Source organism: Triticum aestivum, chromosome 4B (assembly GCF_018294505.1).
Source record: "Triticum aestivum cultivar Chinese Spring chromosome 4B, IWGSC CS RefSeq v2.1, whole genome shotgun sequence".
Lineage (NCBI taxonomy): Eukaryota > Viridiplantae > Streptophyta > Magnoliopsida > Poales > Poaceae > Triticum > Triticum aestivum.
Window position 1 is genome coordinate 448,781,919 of NC_057804.1, and position 10,132 is coordinate 448,792,050.

Genomic DNA, 10,132 nt, shown 5'->3' on the forward strand with positions numbered 1-10,132 from the left:
GCGCTCCTCCGCGCCGCCATCCGCCGCCGTCCCGCACCTCTGCCGCGCCGCCGAACTCTGCCGCCGCCCTGGTCGCCGCCGGCCGCCGCTTGGCCCAGCCTCCGCGCCGCCGTCCGTCGCCGGCTCCAGCTCCGGTCAGATCCGGGCCGGCGCCGCCTGGATCCGGCCGTCCCCGTCCCGCCGGCGCCTCCCCCATCCTCTTCGGACACCGCACCGCCCCATCTCTGGCGATCCTCGATTCGCGCGCCCAAAACCCTAGATTTGGGATTCGGAGGTGAAAAATCCCACCAAGTCTTTTCCTGTCATAATATGTGGCTCTATTGATCGCACCATAACTCCATGACCGTAACTCCGTTTCATGCATATAATATATCAAATTGTTCACCATGAGATTCTCTTCATTTTGTTCCATTGTGCCATGTCTGTTTAAGCTCATCTTGATGCCCAAATCATCGTCGCAAAAATGCTATATGATGTTTATTGCTGTCTGTTAACAGAACTTGATGTTTTGTCATTTTTGTTGCATTTGATGTGTGCATCTTATGAGCATGAGCTCTACATGTGTTTTGAACTATGCCATGTATTCTTTAAAAAGATGCTTGCCATGTATTTTTGTGATTTATGTCGTGACTACAACAAGCATGCAAACTAGGCTTCGTGATGTTGCTGATTTCAGTCCCTGTTCTGCTATTATTTTGATGCCATGAAAACCTGATGCTACAGAGAGATACATGCTTATTTTGAGATACTTCAGTCAGGATGTTTTGCAAATGTGGTTATGCTCTGTCCATCCATGCCCATGTCTGAAATTATGGAGTAGCCTAGCATGTCATTTTTTTGCTCTACTTTTGCTATAAAATGTTTCCTAGCAGATTGTTTACATGTTATTCAATTTTGCCAAGGTTGTTGTAGTTGATCCATGCATGCTATGAACTTGTTCTTGCCCTTTTTAGTTTCATAAACATGTCTTCTTGCTGTTTCTATGCTTATATTGTCATGCACTGACTTTTGGTGAGTGGATCGAGCTTGCAAAGATGCCTTCACAATTCTGTTAATGCCATGCCCTGTTTGCTGAATCTGTTAATGAAACTTGCTTTGTTTACATGGGTGCCATCATATCTTCGGATCCTTTTTAGCTCATGGTCAGTAAGGGACTTTTGTTCTATGCATTTAGTAGTATCATTCCATGCCTTAAGTTCCTAAGATATGTTCCTGTAGCAGGATGTTTGCTTGCCCTAAACATTGCTTCCTGATGCTGTTTCTGCCATGTTCAGTATTTTCACCAAGTCTGTGAAGTTGATATCTTTTGCACTTTTTCCATGCTTGTTTGAACTTGTTAATGTGTGAGTTAGCCGTAGCTCAGTGTTCATATTTTGTCAAGCATCTTGTGTACTTCACTGCTGTGTGATTTGTTGATATGTTGGGGTGCTTTATCGTAGTTTCTTGATGTACTCTAAGTAGCATCGTGCTGTTAATCGCAGATTTGTGCCATCCTTGTTTTGCTTGCCATTTGCAAACCGTGCATCCGATTCCGGTGGTCTTTATATCGATTTCAACCGAAATCATCTCATATTTCCAGAGGCATACTTGGTTTGCCAAGTTGATGCCTTGTTCATCATTTTCCTTCCGGAGCACGCATATGCATTGCATATCACATCTCGCATATCATGCCATGTATTGCATCATGTTGCTTGTGCATTGCACCGTGGTTGATTGTGATTCCATTGCTTGTGTTCTTGCTTTGGGTAGAGCCGGGAGACAAGTACGTGCACGAGGAACCTGTTGAGTACGCTAACGAGGATCAAGCTTTCGACAACTCTGAGAACCTTGCAGGCAAGATGACCATACCCTCGATATCACTTCTATCTTTGCTTTGCTCTTTGCTCGCTCTATCACTATGCTTGCTCTACCTACCACTTGTTTATCATGCCTCCCATATTGCCATGTCAAGCCTCTAACCATCCTATCCTAGCAAACCGTTGTTTGGCTATGTCACCGCTTTTGCTCAGCCCCTCTTATAGCGTTGCTAGTTGAAGGTGAAGATGAAGTTCGCTCCTTGTTGGAACATGGATATTTTGGGATATCGCAATATCTCTTGTTTAACTAATGCACCTATATACTTAGTAAAGGGCGGAAGGCTTGGCCTTATGCCTGGTGTTTTGTTCCACTCTTGCCATCCTAGTTTCCATCATACCGGTGTTATGTTCCTTGATTTTGCGTTCCTTACGCGGTTGGGTGATTTATGGGACCCCCTTGATAGTTCGCTTTGAATAAAACTCCTCCAGCAAGGCCCAACCTTGGTTTTACCATTTGCCACCTAAGCCTTTTTCCCTTGGGTTGTCGCGAGCCCGGGGGTCATCTTTATTTACCCCCCCGGGCCAGTGCTCCTCCGAGTGTCAGCCCAAACTAGAGCACCATGCGGGACCGTCCCTTGGCAACTTGGGTTACGTTGGTACCTATAAGCTTCGCTTATTCGATGTGCCCTGAGAACAAGATATGTGCAGCTCCTATCGGGATTTGTCGGCACAGTCGGGTGGTCTTGCTGGTCTTGTTTTACCATTGTCGAAATGTCTTGTAAACCAGGATTCCGAGACTGATCGGGTCTTCCTGGGAGAAGGTATATCCTTTGTTGACTGTGAGAGCTTGTGATGGGCTAAGTTGGGACACCCTTGCAGGGTATTATCTTTCGAAAGCCGTGCCCGCGGTTATGAGGCAGATGAGAATTTGTTAATGTCCGGTTGTAGAGAACTTGACACTTGACTTAATTAAAATGCATCAACCGTGTGTGCAGGCGTGATGGTCTCTTTTCGGCGGAGTCCGGGAAGTGAACACGGTTTGGGTTATGTATGAACGTAAGTAGTTTCAGGATCACTTCTTGATCACTTCTAGCTTCTCGACCGATGCGTTGCTTCTCTTCTCGCTCTCACTTGCGTATGTTAGCTACCATATATGCTTAGTGCTTGCTGCAGCTCCACCACATTACTTTTTCCTACCCTTGAGCTTAAATAGGCTTGATCTCGCGGGTGTGAGATTGCTGAGTCCTCGTGACTCACAGATTCTACCAAAACAGATGCAGGTGTCGAGGATACCAGTGCAAGTGGCGCAATCAATCTCAAGTGGGAGTTTGACGAGGACCATGGTCGTTACTATGTTTTTGTTTCCTGATGATCAGTAGTGGAGCCCAGTTGGGACGATCAGGGATCTAGCATTTGGGGTTATCTTCTTTTCTGTTGGATTTGACCGTACTCGGTCTATGAGTGTATTTTGGATGATGTATGAATTTATTTATGTATTGTGTGAAGTGGCGATTGTAAGCCAACTCTTTTTATCCCGTTCTTGTTCATTACATGGGATTGTGTGAAGATGACCCTTCTTGCGACAAAACCTACAATGCGGTTATGCCTCTAAGTCGTGCCTCGACACGTGAGAGATATAGCCGCATCATGGGCGTTACAAGTTGGTATCAGAGCCAGGCAAGGCCAATGTGATTGCAGATGCTCTGAGCAGAAAGGCTTATTGCAACAGCTTAATTCTCAAGCCCTTCCAACCAGATCTTTGTGAAGCTTTCCGCAAACTGAATCTTCAAGTTGTTCCTCAAGGCTTTCTTGCCAACCTCATAGTCTCTCCAACTTTGGAAGACCAAATTCGTGAGGCACAACTCCTGGATACCATGGTTGTCGGTGTCAAAACCGGCGGATCTCGGGTAGGGGGTCCCGAACTGTGCGTCTAGGCGGATGGTAACAGGAGATGAGGGACACGATGTTTTACCCAGGTTCGGGCCCTCTTGATGGAGGTAAAACCCTACGTCCTGCTTGATTGATATTGATATTGTGGATGTTTACAAGAGTGGATCTACCACGAGATCAAGGAGGCTAAACCCTAGAAGCTAGCCTATGGTATGATTGTAATGGTTGTTGTTGTGTCCTACGGACTAGAGTCATCCGGTTTATATAGACACCGGAGAGGGCTAGGGTTACATAGAGTCGGTTACAATGGTAGGAGATCTACATATCCGTATCGCCAAGCTTGCCTTCCACGCCAAGGAAAGTCCCATCCGGACACGGGACGAAGTCTTCAATCTTGTATCTTCATAGTCTTGGAGTCCGGTCGATGATGATAGTCCGGCCGATGATAGTTCGGCTGATGATGGTAGTCCGGCTATCCGGACACCCCCTAATCCGGGACTCCCTCAGTAGCCCCCGAACCAGGCTTCAATGACGATAAGTCCAGCATGTGTGTAGTCTTCGGCGTTGCAAGGCGGGTTCTCCTTCAAGTTCTACGTACCTGCCAAACAGTGTCCGGCTTCCTCATCAATGTTGCACGCCTTGGCTTCCATGCCCAATAATGGCCTTCTTCCACGCGTCGTGCGAATGTGAAAAGCCAGGGTGTCTTTTATGTTTTACCCCCTAGTTGTGCGAATAATCTGCCTATAAGGGAGGCAAGAATCCAGATCCAAATCACCATCTTCCTCTCGCGAATACTCATCGGAGCGCTTTCGACCAAGAATCCATTCCATCATGGACCGTCAACGCGGCTCCTCTTCTCGCGCTCCCAGCCCTTTGCCAGGAGATTGGAGGAGATGCTCTGTTCCGCACAACGAGCTGGTGAAGCTCCAAGCGGGGGGGATATCTCCCTCCGGCCTTCATGGTTCCGGTTCGAGCCGGGCTGGCCACCTACAAAGGTGGGAAGCAAGCGGAGGTTACCCCAAGTCCCAACAAAGGGGAGCGGGTATGCTTCGTCCCCTATCTGATAAGGGGGCTCGGATTTCCTGTACATCCATTCCTCCGCGGGCTCCTGGAGTTCTACGGACTCCAGCTTCATCACCTCACGCCCGCCTCAATCCTGCATATTGCGGGTTATGCAGCTCTTTGCGAGCTATTCCTGGGTGTCGAGCCCCATTTTGCGCTGTGGAAGAGGTTGTTCTGCCTTGTACCCCGCTCTCACGAGGGGTTCATATATCAAGTGGGCGGCGCTGAAATATGGCGCATTGCCGGGACCGGATATCCATCCGGAACCCCTAAGAAGGCGTCCGAAGACTGGCCTTCGGAATGGTTTTATATAGAAGACGCTCCGCTGCCGGACCCTGTTCGGATCGGCCTCCCGTAGTTCAGCAATGCTCCTCTGAAGAAACGCCTTAGTTGGCGCCCGTGGAGCCCCCAACTGGAGGAAGACAAGAGCGTCCATTATTTGATGGGCCAAATAAGGTTACTGGCCCATGCCGGGTTGACCATGATTGGAGTCATGGCGACATGCATTATGCGGGGGGTGCAGCCACTACAATATAGGGGCCACCCCATGTGGGATTTCAACGGGGAGGACGATGCCACCCGTCACGGCCGCAACGGGCCGGATTCGGTCGAGGATCTGGTGACGATCCTGTCCGGCCTGTATAAGGGGGAGAAGGAGGATTTCCTTCAGACGAACCCGTTAAATGGGTTCTCCATGAATAATCCCCGGCCTTGGGTAAGCGAACACTCTGCGTGCCCGACCCATGCTTTTTGAAACTTAAGTTTCTTATATTGTGTTTTTCTTTCGACGCAGGAGCTGCGCCGGATCGTGGAGGACATGCTAAGTCCAGCTCCGCAACCCGAGGATCCAGAGAGATCCCGGGATCCGGCCTTTGAAGAGGATCCGGACATAATGGTGGAGCTAATCGACGGGGTGTTCCACCAGCTCAGCATGGACAATGCTTTAGTCGCCATCACGGCCGACTATCCCGGACTATATCCGGCTTCCCAGGTGATTGCGACCGAAGTCCTGACACCGTCATTTCTTCCTTGCTTATTTCTGACCACCGTATATGATGGTGCTGTGCAGGAGGCGCCCCTAGGGCGAGAAGCCGAGCCCGCAGTGGCTGGCCAACAAAGGCCAGTCCGGACCAGTAGGCGGAAGAGGAGCGCGGCGCGGACTGAAATGTCGCCGCAAAGGTGTAGCTCACAATTCATTATTTAGAGCAACGTTCCTAGGAAGCGTTTGAGTGCTCATGACTTTCGTAGGGAAAAAAGCATCCGCCGGACTGCGGGCGTGGAGGTTGCCAATCCAACCTCTACCAGCCAGGCTCCAGCACCTGGTCTGGAGAGGGAGGCCAGCGCAAGGCGCGAGCCGGACGATCCTTTGACGGAGGATGCCGACAGACTGTCCGCCACCAAGTCTGAGGTGGACAGTGCCCTGAATCAGAGGCGCCGCCGGACAGTATTTCGTGACGCGTGCTTCTCCCCCGAGGCATTGAATGCCTTTAACACGGGGGACGCGCACCTTCGTGCTGCTCAAGATGGTTTTACCAGAGCCACGGAGCAGTATGTAAAAGACATACGGGTAAGAGAATTTAATAGTTGTATATGCCAGTAGCCCCCGAGACTTAAAGTAGTTATATTAACTGATTTAGGGATCATATGAAACGTAGGATCTTACCGAGAAGAATACCCAACTGTCTCAGGAGCTGCAAGAGTGCAAGGCCCAACTTGAGGCCGCACTCTCTGGCACAGGAGGAAACACATGGACCTCTCCTGGTAACGCATTATTTTAGAAAGATAAGTAGCGTTTGGCCTGTGCGCAAGTCTAAAAAATGACGTTGCAGGTACTGCCGGACAAGATCCGGACAGGCAAGAACTTCTGCGCCAACTAAAGGCCGGCGAGAGGGTGCTGCATAAGGTGCAGCATGAAAGTAACAAGCTACAGGATTCCCATGCCCAGCTTGGAGAAGAGCTGAAAGGCGTTTGGGCCGAGCTGTCGCGCTCCGTTAAGGAGAATCAGCGGCTTCGTCGCGGCATCTATAGTAAGTGCTTGAGCGAACTCCTTTGAAAAGAAGAGTTCGGCGAGGAAGTCAATTTGAAAGAATATGTCTGCAGGTATGCTCACAGGTCGCCCTGCGGAGGAGATGCCCGTATCAACGGGTGATCAACTTCCCGAATTGTTGCAACTGATCGAACGAGTTCGGCAGGCAATGAGCGGTGTCATCCAGGCTTTATGGCCAGCCTTCTCCTTACCCGAGGGTCTTGGGGAGCTTGCGGAGAAGCTTTAGGGAGTGCGGCAGCGCTTCCATTTATGGAAGATTTCGGCCTGCCGCCAAGGTGCCAGGGAGGCCTGGGCCATGGTAAAGACGCGGTACAAGAAGGCGGATCCCAACCACATGGCCGAAGTCGGACCTGTGGGGCCCGATGGGAAGGAGATCCCTGTGAGTTTAGTATACGGCCAAGTAGAGCTGGCCGCTAAATTTTCCCAACAGGACTGTAAATTAGACAACCTGTTAGACGGGATTGAGGAAGAATACAATCAATCGATTTGACAATGTATTGTAAAATGACATATAAAATGCCTTCTAGCTGGACTGTAGATCATTTGTCTTTGCCGACCTTTTCGCTTCGACCTCGGGACCCTAGAGTCCGGAGTGTGTCCGAATACCTTCTTGGTTATGAAACAACCGGGGTATGCATGGAGACCAGGCGTAGGGGTCATTAGTGCTTTATCAGACAAGTGCCCAACTAGTTATGTTATATTACATGGGTAGTAAGAAACATCTTCCAGGGAGAATAGTTCCGTTAAGGGTTCCTTTCCTCTGGGGGTGGCATGCCCTAAAGTGCATGTCCGGACTGCTAAAAAAGCAGAAAAACATCTGGGGGCAGATAAATAAGTGGATAAAAAATCATCTTTTAAGTCACCGACCGAATATTCCCTTAAGAATGCTAGCTTTCGGCTTCACCCAGTCTGAGGTACACATCCGGCTGACCCGGCAGTAACAATCGCAGAGGTGCTCCCTTTACCTCCTAGTCGAACAATCAAGAACGTAGGGGTAAGCACAGGAGCCAGGCAACCCAGCTTGGCCAAAACTTAAGTCATATCGATGCATATAATGGTGAATAAAAAGTACATGTGGAGGCTTGACACATGTGCTGGGCATGAAGCCCTTATAATTAAGCTTCTGGTAAAGAAGCCCCCAGGTATATTGAGTGCGGATAGCACATCAATTGCGTGCGAACAATGCGCAAGTAGGCCTTTTAAGGCTTTGATGAATAGGGTTGAGAAGAAAAAGATAAACAAAAGGCAGCTGAAAATAAAAAAAATTGGACGGGGGGAAGGGGACGAACTCTTAGTCCGGCGCTAGGCATAGAATCTTCGGAGGCGGGCTGCGTTCCATGGGTTCGGCTCGAGTCGGTTATCCGATGCATTTCGTAGACGGTACGCTCCGCCGGTCAGGACTTGATTGATGATGAAGGGGCCTTCCCATTTGGGCTTGAGCTTGTCCTTTTTCTTGTCCGGCAGGCGTAGAACCAGTTCGCCAACATTGTAAGTCTTGGCCCGTACTTCTCTGCTTTGGTATCTTCGAGCCTGCTGCTGATAGAATGCGGAACGAGCCTTGGCGACGTCGCGTTCTTCCTCCAATGCGTCCAAGCTGTCCTGCCGATCCAACTCGGCTTCTCTTTCTTCATACATGCGCACTCGAGGTGAGTCATGAATTATGTCGCAGGGCAAAACTGCTTCTGCGCCGTATACCATAAAAAATGGTGTGAATCCTGTAGTACGGTTAGGCATTGTTCGCAGCCCCCAGAGTACGGAGTCGAGCTCCTCTACCCAGTGCGTGTCAGATTTCGTAAGGGACCGCACTAGTCTGGGTTTGATGCCGCTCATTATTAGACCATTTGCTCGTTCCACTTGACCGTTGGTTTGAGGATGATAGACTGAAGCCTAATCGAGCTTGATGCCCATATTTTTGCACCATGATTTAACCTCATCGGCCGTGAAGTTCGTGCCGTTATCGGTGATGATGCTGTGGGGGACACCATAACGGTGTACTACTCCGGATATAAAGTCTATCACTGGTCCGGACTCTGCCGTTTTAACTGGCTTGGCCTCTATCCATTTGGTGAATTTATCCACCATGACCAATAGGTACCTTTGCTTGTGGGTTCCCCCTTTAAGTGGTCCAACCATGTCAAGCCCCCAGACCACAAACGGCCAGGTAATGGGTATAGTTTTGAGGGCGGTGGGTGGCATATGGCTCTGATTGGCAAAGAGCTGACAACCGACGCATCTTTGGACTAAGTCCTGAGCATCTGCTCGGGCTGTCGGCCAGTAAAATCCTGTACGGAATGCCTTTCCTACAAGGGCCCGAGCTGCGGCGTGGTGTCCGCCTAGTCCGGCATGAATTTCAGCCAGGAGGTTTCGCCCTTCCTCTTCGGAGATACACCTTTGAAGGACTCCGGTTGTGCTTTTCTTATAAAGTTCTCCCTCATAGACCTTGTAGGCTTTAGATTGCCGGACAATGCAGCGGGCCTCATTTTGGTTTTCGGGAAGCTCCTGCCTAAGCAAGTAGGCAAGGAATGGTTCTGTCCACGGGGCAATTACTGCCATTATGTCGTGGGCTGAAGGTGTTATGTCATCGGCTGAATCGCCGGTTGGTGCGGCTTGTTCCGGTTTGTTATTTCCGGACTCCTCTTCCCACAGTACGGATGGCTTGAAGAGCCGTTCCAGGAAGATGTTAGGAGGGACAGCGTCGCGTTTTGCGCCAATGTGTGCCAGTACGTCGGCTGCTTGGTTATTATCCCGGGCTATGTGATGGAATTCAAGTCCTTCAAATCGGGCTGACATTTTTAGGACCGCGTTGCAATATGCTGCCATTTTCGGATCTTTGGCGTCAAAGTCTCCATTTATTTGGGATATTGCGAGGTTTGAATCCCCGCGCACCTCTAGGCATTGAATGCCCATGGAGATTGCCATCCGGAGACCATGTAAAAGGGCCTCGTATTCGGCTGCGTTGTTGGAGTCCGTGTACATTATCTGAAGTACGTATTGGATTGTGTCCCCGGTCGGGGACGTCAATACGACGCCAGCCCCCAATCCGGCCAACATTTTAGAGCCGTCGAAGTGCATAATCCAATTGGAGTATGCGCCGTACTCTTTAGGGAGTTCGACTTCGGTCCAATCAGCGACAAAGTCAACCAAAACTTGTGACTTTATAGCTCGCCGAGGTTTGTAAGTTATATCAAATGGTAAGAGCTCAATGGCCCATTTTGCAATCCTGCCCGTCGCGTCGCGGTTGTTTATAATGTCGTTAAGTGGTACTTCAGAGGCCACTGTTATCGAACACTCTTGAAAGTAGTGTCGGAGCTTCCGGGATGCCAAGAACACCGCGTAT